This window comes from Homalodisca vitripennis, chromosome 8 (assembly GCF_021130785.1).
Source record: "Homalodisca vitripennis isolate AUS2020 chromosome 8, UT_GWSS_2.1, whole genome shotgun sequence".
NCBI classification, from domain to species: domain Eukaryota; kingdom Metazoa; phylum Arthropoda; class Insecta; order Hemiptera; family Cicadellidae; genus Homalodisca; species Homalodisca vitripennis.
In genome coordinates this window covers 61,982,106-62,003,110 of record NC_060214.1, presented here as the reverse complement: position 1 = coordinate 62,003,110, position 21,005 = coordinate 61,982,106, and positions in this window count along the sequence as shown.

Here is a 21,005-nt window from a genome sequence, read left to right as displayed (position 1 = left end):
GATTTACAATATTTGAGGTCATTCGAAGAATATGGTTTCCGCAACCCTGTAACTAAATAAATCTAATTTTTTTCTAAAAAACACTAAAGGTCAATTTGTATTCTAAAAAAAAATACTGGCTTTATATTACTCTCAAAATTTTTAAATATATGTATAGCCTACTGAAATCAATCCTATGAAAAAATATAATAATAGTATTGGGTTTTTAAAACCCAATATTCAAAAAAACTTTATTTTCGTTTTATTTTTATTATAAAGTAAGAATGGAGAAATTCAGACATCAAAATGCCCGCTTCTAGCGACTACAGAGCGAACATGCGTGACGTGACGTGAAAATTATCAGTTAAAATGCTGTATCAAAAAGTCGATTACTTTGTGAGGAATAATTGGCCTCTTAATACAAATTATAAATTACCCTATGAGAGGGTATCCTATATCTTTTCAACAATTTCACAATATTCAGGTCATTCTCTAGAAAATACACAAATTATGCCTACATTAAGTTAAATATTAGCAGAAATATTTTATGATTGATAGATACAAAACAGCTTACCTCAAGTGCAGTAACTACTGATGTGCACCTTTTTAAGGGTTCCAATTTTTAAAATACTGGTTAACAAGTAAAAATTAGTGACTCAAATCAGTAGAGTTCGCTTCACGCAAATAAAATGTGGAGACCTAATTCAACAAGCATTCCTTGTTAATAAAAGCCTGACCTAGATCACGCTTGTCTCCCACGTGTAGGCCGAGAGCTGTAACAATCATTGAACACTGCTGAACACACGAGAGACTAAGCTTTACGGCAAGTGGTGTCGGGGAGAGCAAACATTTACATTCTTCTGATAGAACAAATGATGTTTCTTAACGTGAACAGATGTGTGTACCTTCATAGTTATCATCGCCTTGGTTAACATTTGTATGATTTGTACACCATTGTTATATTTAACGTAGCACAAATCCAACAAATCATATCCTAAGAGAATACAGTAATTATCTAAACAAACTAATGAAAACATTGAAATAATTATAAAACTCAATGCTACATCATTAGAATAATAAAATAATAGCCGATTTCAAACATGCTTTCAACTATTTAAAGTAAGACCACATTTTGTATTATTTTACTAAACTACATTATATTATTGAAGTTACAAATGATCATATAATAAATTGACTTAAAACCACGCTTTTCATATATTGAAAATATTTCAAACTAAGTTTGAAATGTTCCATTATTAAGTATTTACCCCTTTATGTGTAATTATTATTTATGGCTGAGAATTAGTGAACCCTATAAATAATTTTCTAAACCCTAATGATAATTTCTGTATGTTTGTACATCTGTCTGTCCGTAGGATATGTCAAGAATTAACTGGCCTATAGACTTAAAAAATATCATAAAGCTTCATTTCTATAACACAACATGAAATTCGATTATTATAAATTTAACTTCGTGAATTTGTAGAATACTAGTATTAATTTTGACTTTGATCTTATGAGTAACTATTGTGTAAAAAATTAAAGATAATTAGAGAGAGAAAGAGAGAGAGAGAGAGAGAGAGAGAGAGAGAGAGAGAGAGAGAGAGAAGAGAGAGAGAGAGAGAGAGAGAGAGAGAGAGAGAGAGAGAGAGAGAGAGAGAGAGAGAGAGAGAGAGAGAGAGAGAGAGAGAGAGAGAGAGAGAGAGAGAGAGAGAGAGAGAGAGAGAGAGAGAGAGAGATATGAGGTAAATATCTGTTCAAATGTCATGTAAGAAAAAAGAGTCATTACGATTATAGGACGCCGACTGCCTGGGTAACGTGAAGGGTTGACGTTATTTTTCTTGTTGCCAGCCGCAACTTTTCTGTTCTCATAATAGGTGCGAAGTTTTCAGTAACACGGCCATTTTATTTTAATTTTATGTTTCATGTCATATTTTACTAAACATTGGATACATGCACGCGTTATTTTACGTTAATTGTAGTTTTGTGCACATTCCGATCTCCTAGGCCAATTTTATTTATCAATCGTACTCACATGAGGACTAAAAGGAAATTATAAGCTATTCAGTGTCTAATGAGATATAAATATAATGCGTGTTAAATATTTGGAAAATTATGTGGTAGGTAGCAAAACATTAATATAAATAGACTTAAATGTTGTTCGTCCACTAAGTTGATTTTCTGTATCAGAGTTGTTTTGAAAAACTTTGTAAAATATGAGTTTCCATACTATGGATCATACAATTCAATTCAATTATTGAACATAAGTGGTCTTTTACGTTAGTGTAACATTAATATTTAGATTTTGACCACACCTAAAACAATTACTGATGATTTAATTATAAACGTTTACTTCCACATCTTGATATGTTTCACGATAATCAATCAGGTTTCAAAATCAAAATCTAGTAATGTATTATTATGATAATTATCCGCCACAAAAATATTAACTTAAGTAAAAAGGTTTTTGATAAAATTAACTTTAAGAATAATTGATTCATTATAGTTGACCTTTAACAGGGATAATAACTCCACACAACTGAAAATACACAATATTTTTCCATTTTTGTGAGAAGTTAACAAAATTTTAAAATTTATTCAATAACCCCAACATGCAGTACCTCTCAATACCAGGTGACCCAGTACAAAACTTCACTCTTTTATAAGAATCAAGTTTTTAGTGCCAATGTGTATAATATTATAATTAACATTATTTTTAAATATGCTTTTATTTATTGTGAATTTGAAAAGAAATTATACACGTTACATATAACACAGCTCTACATGAATATCTTTTATTATTTTTGCATAAAAAGGTGTCTGAGTTAAGAGAGTATTATTTCAAAGTTAAATAAAATAAATTGTACCTTAATCACTTTCATATCTTGTGTTAGATTTTTTTCGAATTTAATACTTAAAGTATTTAGACAGCTTTCTTCTAACATAGTAAAGCGAAGTGCTTGGTACCCCAAGACTAACCACTACGTTACGTTGTATACTCCTTACGGTAATTTTCGGGACGATATGATTGAAGGATAGTAATGTGTTTAATTGATGAATCAAAAGTTTTAACGCGTTGAATTAAGCATTAATTACAGCTGAACTCTTTATTTATAAATATATATATATATATATATATATATATATATATATATATATATATATATATATATATATATATACTATCCTGGAACAATAACAAAACTCTATTGTAAAGAGAAACTGAAATAAAACTATATGTGCAGCTAAACATTGCTCATGAAAATATAAAGTCATTATTTTGTTCGGTTTGAGGTAACCCAACTGAGAAATATCTAGCAGAGGAGTAGTTAACCTCACCAGGGCTTAGTGTTAGAAACACGAAGTGGTTTAATTCATAAATCACCTCATACGTTTCTTGAATAATGTAAACAATATTTTAGTAGTACATGAAGTACATAAATGAAATTCATGTTGATGAGTAACAGTTTCTGTTTTGGAAAAATATGAAGAAGAACATAAACCAAATGTTTGAAAATTAATTAATAGTATGGATTAATAGCTAAAACGTAAATGAACGCCCTTTGAATAAACAGTTGTACTTAAAAAGAGCGTTGATAATTTACTTTACTATACAGTGATAATGCGTCAAAGAATCTAAACATTGGAAAGATCTTTTAGTTTTACAATAGACCTTAACCTATTAATCATGGTTTATATATTTGGTGTGTAAAATAAAACAGGAATCCCACAAAAGTATATACCTACAAGTAAATACCACTCTACCTTATTGATTTTCAAACTAAAATAGAATAATTGTCGTCAAAAAAGTAACCTTTCTCAATATTATTAACCAATATCCTACTTGGCTGAGCATTAGCAAGGCTTATGACTTGCGGTTTTTAAAATATTTTTCGTTACTGTCTACATGAAAAAATATTTATCAATCGGATTTATGCATGACACTCTACAATAATTAACTGAGCCAATATATTTATATTAGTGTATAAGTAACTATGATGGAAAAGAGAAATTAACAGAATAACCCAATTTAGTGACACATCTGTAAGGTATTTTCAAGAAGATTCCATCCCTAGACTGTAGAATATTTCAGACTGCGTAAACATTTATTTCTGTACAGACAAGAATTAGTTTTACGATGGTGCATGGCTATACATGGGATTTCGTTGTACATTATTAAACACTATCACTCAATATGCTGGCATAGTTTCTTCCGGGCGAATAAAACAGTTGTTTTATGTACGTTTTCTGTTTGTCTGTTGGCAAGAAACCTCAAGAATGAAATGTGATATACACCTGAAATGTTTTATCCTACCTCAGCGAAACCTGTTTGCAACACGAGATTTTGTGTATTCACACCATGACTTGTAAAATTACTATGCAAAATAGATGAGCAGTGTATTTACGCACGTTACTTTAATGTATTAATATATTCGTGTTATTAAACGTTACGATTACTAAAATAAACTCTATATAACACAGCGTTAGTGTGAGTTGAAAACACAAATATTTATGACCTGTTTATGTAAATGGTTTACTAGTACACATCCCGTTCAGAAAATTTAGAGACAAACAAATGGAGTAAAGTAAATTAACGATCCAACGTTAGATGAATAAACAGTGATTTAAGAGAATATCACAAATTGAACAGCTAACGTAAACACATCGAATTCCGATGATCATATTTATCCTGCATTATGTAACTTAACAGCTTTCGAAACCTTTTATAGATTCCTTGTAATACAGCATTACATAATTCCTCTCGGATTTTCTGTTGAGCGACGGGATATGAACGAGTATTTACTGGTATTACATAATATACTATTTCGTAATATGGTTTTTAAGAAACAATTTTTCTTAGTATTGAGTTATTATAAAGTAATTCCGTAAAACACGTGATGGTGTACTTTTTCTTACATGTAATTCTTTTTCTTCCGACTTTGAAAGTAAGAAACGCCACGATAACCCGTAGACCTCAAAATGGTAAGAATATGAACTAAAACTAAGAGTGCATAATACTGCATGTAATAATTCAAAATTATTAAAAAAAAATAAAACTGCTCAGAGATTAAATACATTTATTCATGTTACATCCACTGCTTAATTGCTTATCAAATATTGTTATAAAGACTGTAGCATTCTGATAATTTATCTGTTTTGAAAATGTAAGGATATTATTAAACATTGATCCAAGGAAGATTAATTTCTTTCTCAAAGCACAATACAAACTAGTTCTACTACGTGCAAAACTGTAAATGTCGATATCAGTTTAAGTGTGGAGAAAAGAATTCTAATTTTTCATGTTGTATAATATCAAAATTTGGTTTGAATAAACCAATATAACGCGATATCTAAGGAGCTTACAGTAAGTATGAACAGAACGAATGAGTCATCGCACTGGCAAGTAGACATAATTTTACCTCCATTTGATTTTAAAATTCAACATAGTTCTTGCTAGGACCAAGGGGAACCTATGAACTAAGTTTCAAGTATCAAGTAACCTTTAATAAAGAGTTATCACATAGACGGGAAGATGTATATACTCGCATATACAAACTGACCTTTGACCTTCTGAGTCAAAAATAAATAATTTTTCATTGGTCCAATTCTAAGCTAAATTTTAGGTCTCTATTAACCATCTCTTGTGTTTTTGCACGAACGAGCAGACGAGCAGATATACAGAACCCCCTATCACTTATTGTTTTTTTTATTTTCTGACTCCAACGTCAATAGCAATCTTCCTTGTACTAACATAAACCCTTGTACTAAGTTTCAAATCTCAAGGACCTTTCTATCGAGAATTATAGCACCAACGGACGGACCGACGGAACTTTGGATGGGTTGTTAAAAGTCAAGATTTAAATAAAGCCATGTTGAGTTATTAACTAAACTTCGTTGTATACAAAACGGATAAGTCAGGATAAGTGTTTGTAACGGTAATAAAATATTATATAACACTTCGGTTATACAATTCACTTAACACTTCATGCAAATCCTATAAATGAATTGTACACGTTACGGCATATTAAAGAGTAGCTTCCAGTGCTGGATATACATGTAGCGACATTAGCTTAGTTTCAAGCAGTGTAGTGATGGCTTGATTTGTTATCCTAGGGAAAGACACATATCATAATTTGATTTATTGAAATCTGTGAATACAACACCTGCTAAAAATGTCATTGAGTAATAAATGCTATTTGTTCAAAACATACTAACTTATATGTAAAAGTTATCAAACATCATATGTTCACCTTCCCACTAAAATCAACTGCAGACACTCTTCTTTAAATGGGTATATGAGTGAGCTTAAGTTGTTATGAATTTGTCTAAAAACTGCAAAAACTGTGTTTATAGTGATTTTTCTTGGTAATTTATTTCGTATAACATTGTGTGCATGGATCTGTAAACATAAACATAAAAATGTATTTCTTGTCATTCAAGTAACAGTATCAAGGGCTTTTGTAATTTAATGTATGCAACCTGTTGAAGAGCATTCTAAGTAGCACATTGTAAAAATGACTAAAACAGGAAGGGAAGTTATCTTGGTGAAACCAAATCACCTACATTCTTTTGCAAAATGGGGAGACCTGAAATATCTACAGCCCATGACAGCCAAGTGCTAGTCATCTGTTTACCTAGAGATTGACATTGGTTTTGCGTTATACCATTACCAGTACATTGAATCAAGTACTTTTTTCAATACATATTTATTTAAAAGTGTGTGGTGTGTGTGTGTATGTGTATGTGTAAACTTCTTGTTTAATTATTTAAAATGAATCAGTAGATTGCAATATATTTTAGAAATTAATACTCGTTACAAGATGGTTTGGTATGTCATTTACAATGGATGTGCCTAGAAATTTCCCAGTTGTTCAGCAGAACATTGCGTAAAAATTATAGTTAGCTGCTAGTATATCAAATAAAAAAGAGTTTTCTAAGTTTATTTAATTATTTATTTAACCATTGCTGGATATAATAAGTGGTTATATTTATTTTGATATAATGTTAATTATGAACCACTGTCCTGGAGATTAGTTGTGAAACCTCATTAAAACCCTCACACTCATACGATGTGATGTAACTACAGAGAGTTACACATACACATTCAATTAACCAGTTAATGAAATGGGGAGGCTTAGCACACATGCAATGAAATGAGATATCCATGCAGTCATTAATTGACATAGGTAATTACTATAAAACCCGCATTGTAACATAGCATTACAAACTTTAGTCTCAATGTATACGTATGTTTACCTATCGTCATGTTACTTTGTACGATTATTGCATAATGAAGTAAGATATTTTATGTTTATAAATGTACGAGTATTTGTTGAAGAAATCAATGTATATGTTATAACTATAAATTGGACTGAAATTCTCGTAAACTTTATATGTTCAACCATTTAACATAAAATACAGCCAGTTTTATTTTTTATGTGATATCTTCCTCCAAATTACGATATGAATTGAAGCAGGACATTAACGGCCATACTTTTGATAGTAGAAGAAGAAACAGCTAAAAATAATAAAAGCGTATAACACTAGTATGAAATAAACATATTCATATGTTGGTAAAATTCTGTTCAATAGTATCTTGAAAGTTTGACATTCAAAAGCAGTTCCAAGCTCGTGAAAAATACTTTTTATCGACTGAGGTGATTTTCTCTGTGGAAATTACTCTCCTATTAATACTAATTGTTTTTATTGACAAAAAAGTTAAACATTGATAAACAAAATTTCTTTATGAAATAAAATCTAGAATTCTGATATAAGTTATGAAGACACCATTATTATTTTCCATGTCAAACAGCTAACTGTTAGATTACGTTCTTGTTTTATGTTTAAATTATTATAGTCTGTTAGATGAAGAGTTTTATATTTACTCACTATTATTTTTTACTCTTTCCTGCAAACAATCCTTATTAATTATCCAAGTATTGCATTAATATATTAATCCTGCATTATCAAATCTAAATTTAAGGATGAAATTATAGAACTAAAGGTTAGTTAAATTAATTTAGGAGAAACACGGTACAGTGTAAGTGTCGCCTGAAGTATTATAGCCATAACACTCGAAAGATCCTTTGTTCTGGAACCAAACACATCCTACGGTGATACATCATACGCTGTGAATATACTCTTGAAATATTATCACCCAATATAAAGTACATGTAAGGGCTTGAATTTTATTTTGAAGGGAGTGGCATTCTTAAAACTCTGTGCATGACAAGGGTTTCATATTACTTTATCAATTACGTTATCAATCTGTTTAATGTTATTATTTGAAGCACATTATACTTTATCGTACGATATATTCAACAAATATTTACTCATCATTGAATAATTAGTTTACGTAATAGTTCATTCTACTATAGTTATACATATAATATTTAGCTTCTTATGTTAGTCTGTTTTGAAATTAATGAATAAAAGACGTGTGCTAAAATGATTTTTGTAAAGAAAAACACATTTAAATATATAGAAGATGATTTTCAGGGGTTTTATGTGAAATAATCAATGAGAATTCAATTTCCAAAGCAAATACTAAATATTTCAGGAGATCTGGAAATATTTTCTTTAACGAATTCCATTATATTTAAACATGGACAGTTAATTTTAGTTAGCTAATTGGAAACTAGTGTTTACAGAGTAAAAAAGAATATGAAATTTTCTTATAGAATCGATTGTATTTGGATATGAAATATTGTTGTCTGAAAACAAACGCTTATTAAGAAGTGTTAGCATTATTCCATTATTGAAAACTTTGCATAAATAGAGGAATATATAACGAAGTTTTGTTAATAAAATTTACTAAATTGTGACATATAAATAACATTTACAATGTAGGAAACCACAGAAAATATAACTCTAATACACAGTATTCGACAAACTATGAGATGAAGAAAATCACCTAGGGTCGAAAGTGCACTTGATACCACTAATAAATTGTCATACTTTGATTTGGTTAAAAATGACGAGACACAGAAATGTCAACATAGTGTTTTTATAAGATTTACAAAAATTTCAATCCATATTTCATTCCTTTTGCAAACTTCAGTTATATAAACACGAAGGGCATGAGAAATTTATAGATTTACCAGTAGACAAAAGCGGTATTTATACTACATTGGTTGGATGCTCATCTATAGAAATTAAATAGTTATTTAGTTCTGTTTTAAAAGTTACTCTTATAAATTGTACTGAAACGTAGACATAATGTTTTGATATATGTATAACTGATATGAGCAGATTAATGAACAATGCACTGGTGATAAATACATCACGATATTAATATTATTAACTGACGATTAAGGAAGGTTATCGCTTAATAATTTAATTTCTGTCCGTCTGTCTGCATGAATACCAAGAAAAATTGTGAATGATCACCATATTAACAACGTTTTAATTGTTAAGGCTGTTCAACAAACTCATCTAATCTATAAATAAATACTGCCTCTGTATGAAGTTCAATATCATTTAAAAACTTCGAGAGCAATCGAGTGTATTATTATTTCCATAATGTTGTATAATAGTAAAAACTTTGTAAACACATTATCAAACCATGCTTAGACCGCATGTGTTATAACAAAAGACCGTTGATACAAACATTATTGTGCATGACTTTGAGAACTCTAAAACGCCTTTTCGTTTTGCACTATAATGCATAATAACTTTCCAAAATTCGAATGGTTATCATCCTAACATCTTACAGATATCAGCAAAGTGGAAATTTAAAAACGTATGTAGTATACGTAACACATTTATCCATTTTGTATATTTTGTGAATTAGTTGCATTCAAATTTTGCATTAGTGTGAATATACCCACCTTGATAGTAAAGACATATTAAGGATATTATAATATCCGCTATAATGAATGTAAAGAAGACAATCTTTTAGTTATATCTTTTATAATTCATCGCAAAGAAAACGGCTAGTGTTTTTTTTTTTTTTTTACAATATTCGTATAGTTTAAAATGTTTGGTTTAACGTGTATTTCTATATATCTATAATAGTAAAAATGTGCTGAATGCTGTGTAAAGTGAGAATTATGTGAATATAGATTACCTTATTGATTAAAAGAATAGCTAAGGGATAGTTTTGAATGTGTTGACATATACATTCCAAATCTCTTTTGGGGTTCAGGTCAACTATCATAATTAAACCTAAACTTCTTTCATTAATAAGGCAATATAATCCTACAAATAAACAACAAACTGATGTGCAACGAGCTTCCTTGTGTAATAAGTTGAAGACAAATAAGTATTTCAGTGATACTCTCTGTTTTCAAAACGTGTTATTGCATAATGATAACGCACTGTAAATTTGCAAATGTAATTACAAGGGCTTTACATAATGTCCCTATCAAGAACCTCCTTTGGTAGTTACTGTTCGCTTACTCATAATTATATTACTCTTCTTGGAGCATCTTCGTTTTCAGAGAGAGATTAAGTGTTGAACGTAAACGTTCCAGCATAGGGATTCATGTGTCATGTTCAACATATACTGATGCTGAATTACAAAATCAGATTAAAAACAGACGTTAGATCCACTGAAAAATATTTATTTCTTTAATTCTATAAACAACTAATATGAATATCGAACAATTAGATCAAGTGTTCCGTATTTATGTTTTTTTTTTTTTTTTTAATTTGAATATACTTTACTTAATATCGTAGCATAGTTATACGATAATATTTTTAGTTAATATAATTTTAAAGACTTAAAAACATCATGCCTTTAAAAATAACGGTTTCTTTTTTAACTAAAATTGGAATATAAAGGTTATTGCTGTTACTTTTTAAATGTTTTTTCTAATTTGTAATTAATTTGCCGTATGGTTAATATTAGTTTTATATTGATCTTTTTATAAAATATAATTTCACAATGATTTTTATTAATAATTAATCGTTTTTCTAATTTTATGAATAGTAAAGTGTCATTAATTATTTAGTAGTTTTCCAAACGATCTTGTCATATAATTATTACCTATTGTTATTTTAGATACCTTTGAGATTATAGTTATTGTTACCTTTAAGAACTTATCACTGTTATTACTTACATGTTCATAAGTTCGCTGTTATCATTTTTGTACTGTTCCTTTTTTGAAATTATATGTTTTTTTAGTGTATATAATTTATAAAAATATATTAACTCTTAGTAACATATTGTACGTTGCTTATTATGTATACTTTATTTGCATTATGTAAATATATAAATAACTGTTAAATTAGTTGTGCTTAATCAGATCTAAGAGGATTGTGTGATGGGAAAGATCTTTTGAGAATTAAGATTCACAAAAAACAATTAATCCATTATACTGCGGAAAATAACTTCAAAGAAAAATTTTACGAACATACAATACTGTCTATATATTGATGATTTACATTAAAATCAATAAAACTACGATAAGATTGTTCAATATTTTGAATGTTAGTGTACATAAGTATACTACAAATATATTTGTTTGATACATTTTTTGACACACTTCATATCCCCAAATATGACAATAATTGACAGTCATAAGGTATCTTTCTGTCCAATTTGAATTCGTTAAAAGCTTCCGATGTATATTGCATCATTTTTACTATTATCATGTAGGAACTTTCACTTTCACCTCAGTTCTTTCCATATTAAAATTTGTTTATTAGGTGAACATTTAATGTGAAATTAAGTTTAGGTATTTCTTATAAAAGTATTTAACCCCATGAATAAAAATAAAATAATATTTCTGAATAAGAAAAGCGCTTATATGATTTATAATAAATCTTGAATTACATTTTATATGGATTACTAGATACAATTTTGTAATTCTGATTTTATTATAAAAGCATACCATCTCAATTTTTAAAGTTAACCTTGTGGCGCTTTTTGAAGATTTTCATTCTTGTAGTGCAAATCCCTAATGAGCTCCAAGATGGCCTTAGCTCAAAATCTTCAAAGGTGTTTCTACCACTGCCAAACATCTCCTTCCCGTGCTGCCTCATGTTTCTGCCCCAGCGCTTCCAAAGAGCTCCTTGTAAACTATTGGTAATTAGGTGATTGAATTGCTTATTTTCATATACTGTGCACATTGATTTGATCCTGCAAGCAATGTACTTAATGTAGTAGATACTTTCAGTCAGTCTTACCTATAGCCATCCAAAAAGGCAACCATTAAATCATACTTGATGAAGATATTTTTTTCGTTTTTATATTTTATTATCTAATACCAGGAATCCTAATAAACTATGCAATATGAGAAATATATTCAGATTTTATTAAATTAGTTTCAGTTAACGCTTCAAGAAATGGGAAACTTTTGAAGAATCTGTATCATACACATGAAAACCAGTAAAAAGACTCGAAAACTTCTATTTTGAAACTAAGTGAAATAAGAGATTTTATCGGCTTTTTATCCATGTGAAAATACTGTTTTTATTAGGAAATGCAATATTATCCCTATGACATCTCAGGTTCACATAATAGGTAATTTTTTAAAAATATCAGTTGAGAATTGTGTGCTTGCTAAATTTTCTTGTACCGTTTCAAAGATAACAAGAAGTTTATTTCAGATTCACCAAACATAATGTCTATACTAATATAAGAAAAGGTCCTATATAAATCAAACGGTTTTCTTTAGAAAGAAGAATATTATAAACCTGTACTGAATGTAAAATCTGTAAGACAACAACTGGGATACGATATCTATAACGTGCAGGGACAATGACATTTCATTAGTGCGAATATAATCACAAGAAGATCCCTCCCTATAATACGTAATATGTATATTAATTATCCCGCATGTACAACATCACAATACAATTTGTAGCAAAGATTTCACTTAAACTCTGAGAGGTGAAGTAACATTAGTTCTTAGGGCAAAGATAGGGAGAGATTACATTAAAGCTGTATTTATTCTCTTTTCCGTGAGGAACTTGCGAAGAAATAACCTAAATCAATGCGAGATTCACACGTTTTTGTGGGTGGGGGGGGGGGTTGTTTGTGGCGAGAGTTTCAATTTAAGGTTAAAATAAAAGTAGCAGATATTCAGCTTGGGGAGCGTTACCTCCTCCTTTCCTCCCTACTGTCAGAGATCACTGATCTAATATACTATACAGCCGCATGTGTAACTCACTCACTGATGGATGTATACAAATTCTAAACCTACTTCTAGAAGTGATAGAAACTTGAAATTTGGCACGCAGGTACCTTTTGCCGTGTAACCAACAGGAAAAGTCTGAAAACCGGGAATTTTTACTTTTAAGCCCCTCAAAAAAATTCCCAAAAAAAACACGCATTTTTTTAACCCTTGCAGGCTTTTTTTTTGTAAGCCCGATAGCGGGCGAACCGTTGAAGCTAGCTCGGATCTGACGAAAAAATTCATGGTCAGAAATGAAGTGAACTACAAAAAAAGGTTCAGTGATTTTTTGCTGTATCTTCCATGGTTAAGCGACAAAACGCTCGAATATTTGACATTCCAGAGATTTTTTTCGGTAAAAATAATGTTTCGAGCCTGATAGCGGCCGAACCGTTGGTCGTAGCTCAAATCTGATTGACCCCATCAAATTAGCAAATCGCGCGATCTACAGAAAAGGTCAAGTGACTTTTTGCCCTATCTCCATTTGGTTTGGCCGAGAAACGTGATTATGTACAATTTGTTTTGTAATATTTTACGTGAAAAGTTTGTTTTTGAGGTCGATAACGGCGAAACCATTGGTCGGAGGGCAAAATAAAATCAAAAGATAGATATAGGAAATGAAGTGATCTACAAAAAACCTTCAGTAATTTTTTACTCTATATCCATTAGTTTGGCCGCAAAATGCGACTAAGTTAAAATATTTTGAAATTTTCGCCTAAAAATTTATCTTTCGGGCTCAATAGCGGCTAAACGGTTGGTCGTTGCTCAAAATAAATTTTCACTAGGATTTAGAAAACAGCGCGGTCTACAAAAAAGGTCTAGTGACATTTTGCCCTATACCCAATAAATTTGGCCGCAACACGTGTTTTTTAAAATATTGATTTTTTAAGTTTTCCCGTGAGATTTTGTTTTCTGGGCTAGGTTGCAGACAGAACCTTTGTTTTAGGCCAAATTCAAAATTTTATTTTAATACTAAATAATGCGGTCTACAAAAAAGGCCCAGTGACGTTTTACTCTATCTTCCATGGTGTAGCCGTAAAACGTGATTATGTTAAAAATTTTCACTTAAGAACTTACCTTTCGGGCTCGATATTGGGCGAACCGTTGGCCCTAGCTTAAATATATAATGTTTTATAATTAGCTTATTCATAGGATCTAAAGAAAAGGTTCAGCAGCTTTCTGTCGTTTATCTTTCCGTAAGCCTCATAAATGCTATAAATGGCTAATTCTTTGTCGTCAATTTTAGGTGTTTTAAATTTTGGCAACTATAATTAGTGCGATTCATGCTGGGTTCCAGATTAACCTTGTATTACTACGGTAACGAGTGACTATATCCCCCCCTCCACATCGGAAGTTGGCTGAGAGCGTTAGTGAAGCTTCAAAAGTAGATAGGGACAGAGTGCTTTTAATTAATTTTAATGAAATAGTGATTCCTTATCAACAATCAGGTATGGTTTATGATTTCCGAATTAATTATTTAAACCCACTGATCAACGTTTTATTTTGATCAAAAACACTGTACACATATCCTCGTGGCCCAGACACACATTTCCAAGAAAAAGTACCACGCGTTCTTATAGTTCCCGAGAACATTAATCCCTCTCCCGGGAATTTCCTGGTTGATGAACTCCTGATTAAATTAAACCCCCTGTTTAACTTAATAATCTGATAAAGGTAGTTATTACTTTATTTACACTAAAATCTGTTTACACCATAGCTGACCAGTGCAGACTTTTATGCCAAGCGTTGTAAACCGACTAAACCATAGGGTCGTAGATCAAATCTGACGGCACAATCGGAAGACAAAATTAAATTTCCGACAAGAAAGGTTCAGTCACTTTTGTCGTATCTCTAACGGTTAAGCCACAAAATGGCCTTAGATTCAAAACTTTGATAAAAACTGGAAAATTCAAAAAAATAGTGGTCTAATACTATTTCGAATTCCGCTTATCCCCCGAATTTGACCAACACCCCAAAAGGGGGCCTGGGGTGTGTCATTAACCCCCGCTAACATTAACCCCCCCCGGGATTTCCTAGTATGACCAGATAACCTCCTGAGTTACATTAAAACCCCCTGTGTTAACCCCCAACCCCCCCGGGAATTTCCAGGCATGACTTCATGTCCGAAATTTACCAATAACCAAATCTCTTAACCCCCCCCCTGGGAAGTTCCTGGTAAGACCAGACAACCCCCTGGTGTCTTATCCCCCGGTAACGTTAACCCCCCCTAGGGAATTTCCTGGCATGACCTCATGTCTGAATTTTACCAATAACCAAATCTCTTAACCCCGCCCCCTGGCAAGTTCCTGGTAAGACCAGACAACCCCCAGGTGTCTTATCCCCCGGTAACGTTAACCCCCCCTAGGGAATTTCCCTGGCATGACCTCATGTCCGAATTTTACCAATAACCAAATCTCTTAACCCCCCCCTGGGAAGTTCCTGGTATGACCAGATAACTCCCTAACGTCTTATCCCCAGGCAACGCGTTTAAACCCCCCCCCCTCCTGGGAATATCCTGGCATGACATCATGTCCGAATTTTACCAATCACCAAATCAATCTTATCCCCGAATTTAAGGCACTTACTTTGGGGGCCTGGGGACGTAGCCCCCAGCGAGCCGAAGGCGAGTCCGTAAATATAGGTTTACTCGTTTCTTCGCTTTTTTAGGTGTACCGCACAACGTGTCTTTCTGAAAATTTTCCATTTGTAAGCTGGAAGTAAGGCATGGTTTACTTATTTATATATTTTTTATATGACTTCTCTTTATTTTGTTGAATGTGTAGCAACCATAAATAAAGGAAAGTACAAATGTTAAGTTTTTAACTGGAGAATAAAGTGGTCAATATTTTTGTTTTGGGTTTGATAAAAACTAATTCGTGTATTATTAACTTAACGAAAAAAAATTATTGTGTTTCAAACGGTAAATTTGAGTCCTCTGTGTTTACAATATAAACGACCTAAAAGTCTAACGACACCTTGTGGCTGAGTGTTAGCGAAGCACTGTCACTTGTTGCAGACCTAATCAGTCTTGATAACACGAACAACGTTTAAGTTAGGAGTTACAAGATGACTGACTGTACATAAGAGCAAACAAACACGACTTATATCTGAAAGTTTTAAATACTCTACCATAAATCCACTAAAGTTTTTTGGATACAATTAATGTCTATAGAAAATGGAATAAATCGACAGGGAACTCTAACGTCAGGAAATTTAATTTGGATATACTTATTAAAAGGATTTCACTTAACTAATTTTTTTACATAATTAGGTTTGATTTTACGGAACAAGCTATTAACAACCTAATAGTTTGATTTATTTTACCATCCAGTAGTTATGAAATGCGATTAAATCTTATACATTATGTTGCAGATGAAAACACTATTTTGTGAATGATCGAAATACTTAATACTTAAAACCAAATAATTTATAAATAAATTTAGACTATGGTTTGCTAACATTCAAAATTACAACGCACATACCAGGATTCAAATCCAGGTCCCTGGGGTGATGTGGTGCGACGCTAACTAATCAGCTAAAAAAATTCAAAAAGGTAGTAGATATATAGCTAATAAAGCTTTATGAATGTTGCAGGAATTGTATTGGCCCTCTTAGTTATAACTTACCATGCACTGCAATAAAACGGCCAACCAAATCTACTTAGACCTCGTTGTTTATCAAAAGACGTCCTGGCGTCATAAGGTTTTACATTTTTAAATCGCTATCATCATAAAATATGTGATTTAAAACAATTTGTATTGCCTTGAAATGAAATAAGCACACATATTTCACTGTCAAGTTAATTTGTTACCAAATTCTAAAGCTGAACTTTTACATAAAGTATCACATAAAGTTATTACTACGCTCAAGGTAATTCATTCAATCAACAAACGAATACCTTAAACAAGTTATTTGAATGTATGCAGTAAAATTATACTACGACGTTTAATGAGGGAAGTCTCTCACTTCAGTGAACATTTGTTTTAACTCAGAGCTTTACTCTATTTAGTTCCACATTCACAATATACAATGGCATAAGTAATTTCCGAATGACGGTTCCTCTAAAACCGCACTCACTTAATAGAAATGAGACCTCATAAAAAATCACAATAATTAGTTAAAAACAGAAATGAACTTTTCTAGCCCCTCGAGTGGTATGCTTCAGTAATGCACCGCCCATTAATAAATTTATTGCTAGAAAATAATCCATCTTAGTATGGCATTCCTGAAATATTTATGTTTTTAAACAAATTGTCAACCTCCCACAGTTACAAGGGTATGCTGGAGTTTTTAAACGCTTCTCCACGCAACGTAGAGCTTTAGATGTTCAGTGTGTAAGATAACATACTACATTTCATTTCAATATTTTTCTTCAGAACTCGTAGATTGAGTTAAAAACATATGTTATATGAGATGCTCCTTTTAAATGACAACATATATATATATACATATTTTACGTTTTATTTATTAAATGTGTATAAGTGGCAATAGCCTAAATGTAGTAGCACATTCACCCGGCAAGTGAGAAATCAGGGTTCGAGTCCCGGTGGAGCAAGTATTTTTTGTGATTCATTATTCAATGTTTATTTAAATTAAATTAGGCTTGCCACTTATACAAATTATATATATATATATATATAAAAGTAGATATATATATATATAAGCCGGTTCTAGACCACTTTTAGAGACGAACGGAATTCCATGTAAAGTCCGGTTCAATGCACCATAAAGGAAGCTGAGAAATAACACAGCAAATCTCAATGAAAAATTAACCGAATCTACATTTGTTCGTCTCCAAAAGCGACCCAGAACCGGCTTATATATATATCTACTCTAGTGAACCATAAATGAATCAGAGGAATCACGAATAAAAAATAACCGAATCTATAGCGGTTTGCTTCTACTTTCTTAAGCAGTTTTAATGTAAAATCTATTACTAATGTTGTCAAATCTGCTACGAATAAACTAGAAATAAAAAATTATAAACGGAAATGATGGAATTTGCTAACAATCACTCGAGAAGTCGTGGGAATTGCCAACATCTTCATTGTTTCACGAGGTTGATTAAATCTCTTTTTCAAGTGTACTATAAAATCATCGAGGATTTCTTGCCAAATTCAACATCCAGTGTAACATGTCATTTTTATAGGGGGTTTAATAAGGCATTTTTATTATTTTTTTGAGAGGAGGATATTTTTTAGTTAATGACATGTTATGATTTTTATTTCTTCCACCTACAATTATACTCCAGTAGCTCAACACCATCGCGGGAGACTTCAGCTGGCGGGGTCCGGCTCGACCGGGTAAGACGCGAAGTTTCAGGATACATCCGCCGGAGTTCGCTTCAAGTGCTGAAGCGCCTTACAGCGGACAACTCCAGTACTACAGTACGTTAGTACGCTGTGCCTGGCTTCCTCGCTCTCTCGGTCGCTGTCCTTCGGTCGGTATCTAGCAGTCGGAGTCGTCGAGTCGGAGTCGCCGCCCCCACACACGCCACGATAAGGTGCAAGTAAGTAGGTACTTATTTAACTGCCAAAACACGCTTTTACCTGAACTTGCCTAGTCACTAACGATAGGATAAGTACATGACATTACGTACTTAAGCTGCTAACAGAATATAATTATAGATATAAAGTGTAGCAAGAAAATAGATCAGTACGAATAGGATTAGATTCTATTACTAGTAAAGAAGAGTTTAAATTTAGTTTTACTTAATTTATCGTTTCTTTCGAGGCCGCTGGGTCGCTTGACGTACGTTGGCACCACCAGCGCTCCTGAGCTTCAGGCTAAGCGTAATCTAATTTAGTTTTACTTAATTTAACGTTTCTTTTCGAGGCCGCTGGGTCGCTTGACGTACGTTGGCACCAGCGTTCCTGAATTTTGGACTAGGATTGAACGTAGTTTAGTGTTTACATTTAATTTAGTTTTACTTAGTTTGTCGTTTCTTTTCGAGGCCGCTGGGTCGCTTGACGTACGTTGGCACCAGCGTTCCTGAGCTTCGGGCTAGGTTTAATTTAATTTAATTTTACTTAGTTTATCGTTTCTTTTCGAGGCCGCTGGGTCGCTTGACGTACGTTGGCACCAGCGTTCCTGAGCTTCGGGCTAGGTTTAATTTAATTTAAATTTACTTAGTTTATCGTTTCTTTTCGAGGCCACTAGGTTGCTTGACGTACGTTGGCACCAGCGTTCCTGAGCTTCGGGCTAGGTTTAATTTATTTTATTTAGTTTATCGTTTCTTTTCGAGGCCGCTGGGTCGCTTGACGTACGTTGGCACCGGCGTTCCTTAGCTTCAAACTCTAGGCGAGCTAGGCGCGATTTCGAACGAGCTAGTGTTTACATTTAGCATTTATTTAGTTTATCGTTTCTGTTCGAGGCCGCTGGGTCGCTTGACGTACGTTGGCACCAGCGTTCCTTAGTTTCGAGCTCTGGGCGAGCTAGGCGCGATCTCGAGCGAGCTAGTGTTTACATTTGGCTTTTGTTTAGTTTATCGTTTCTTTTCGAGGCCGCTGGGACGCTTGACGTACGTTGGCACCAGCGTTCCTTAGTTTCGAGCTCTAGGCGAGCTAGGCGCGATTTCGAGCGAGCTAGTGTTTACATTTAGCTTTTATTTAGTTTATCGTTTCTGTTCGAGGCCGCTGGGTCGCTGGACGTACGTTGGAACCAGCGTTCCTTAGTTTCGAGCTCTGGGCGAGCTAGGCGCGAGCTCGAGCGAACTAGTATTTATATTTAGCTTTTATTTAGTTTATCGTTTCTTTTCGAGGCCGCTGGGTCGCTTGACGTACGTTGGCACCAGCGCTCCTGAGCTTCAGGCTCAGCTTAATTTAATTAAGTTTTACTTAATTTATCGTTTCTTTGGAGGCCGCTGGGTCGCTTGACGTATGTTGGCACCAGCGTTCCTGAATTTTGGACTAGGATTGAACGTAGTTTAGTGTTTACATTTAATTTAGTTTTACTAAGTTTGTCGTTTCTTTTCGAGGCCGCTGGGTCGCTTGACGTACGTTGGCACCGGCGTTCGTTAGCTTCGAGCTCTAGGCGAGCTAGGCGCGATTCCGACGAGTTTAGTGTTTACATTTAATTTAGCTTTTACTAAGTTTTTCGTTTCTTTTCGAGGCCGCTGGGTCGCTTGACGTACGTTGGCACCAGCGTTCCTTAGTTTCGAGCTCTAGGCGATCTAGGTGCGAGCTCGAGTGAGCTAGTGTTTTCATTTAGCTTTTATTTAGTTTATCGATTCTTTTCGAGGCCGCTGGGTCGCTTGACGTACGTTGGCAACAACTTTCCTTAGTTTCGAGCTCTAGGCGAGCTAGGCGCGATTTCGAGCGAGCTAGTGTTTACATTTAGTTTTTATTTAGTTTATCGTTTCTTTTCGAGGCCGCTGGGTCGCTTGTCGTACGTTCGCACCAGCGTTCCTTAGTTTCGAGCTCGAGTCGAACTAGGCGCGAATTTGAGTGAACTAGTGTTCGCATTTAGTTTTTATTTAGTTCATCGATTCTTTTCGAGGCCGCTGGGTCGCTTGACGTATGTTGGCTCCAGCGTTCCTCGTTTTCGAGCTTCAGTTAAACTAACAACTGTCGTATTAGGGGACGTTTAGGTAGTGGAACAGTCATCCTAAAGCAAATGCTGACGCCTTCCCTTTATTCCCTTTCGTTTCCGAGTCTGCGATGATGAAAGCATGTTGATCCGTTGATCATCGGTGCTGTATTTGCTTCGGCTTTTGGTTTTACATTAATTCGGTTCTGAGCTGAACTTGGAAACTACCTCTCTCTTTCGAACCCTGGATTTTACCCCTCTAGACTGTTCTATCCGGTGTCTTAGGGTTATATATTTTTATAAACTATCCCTGACCCGATTAAACGTTATACCAGATAATGAAAAAATACAGGTAATATCGTTTCATAATAAATGTGA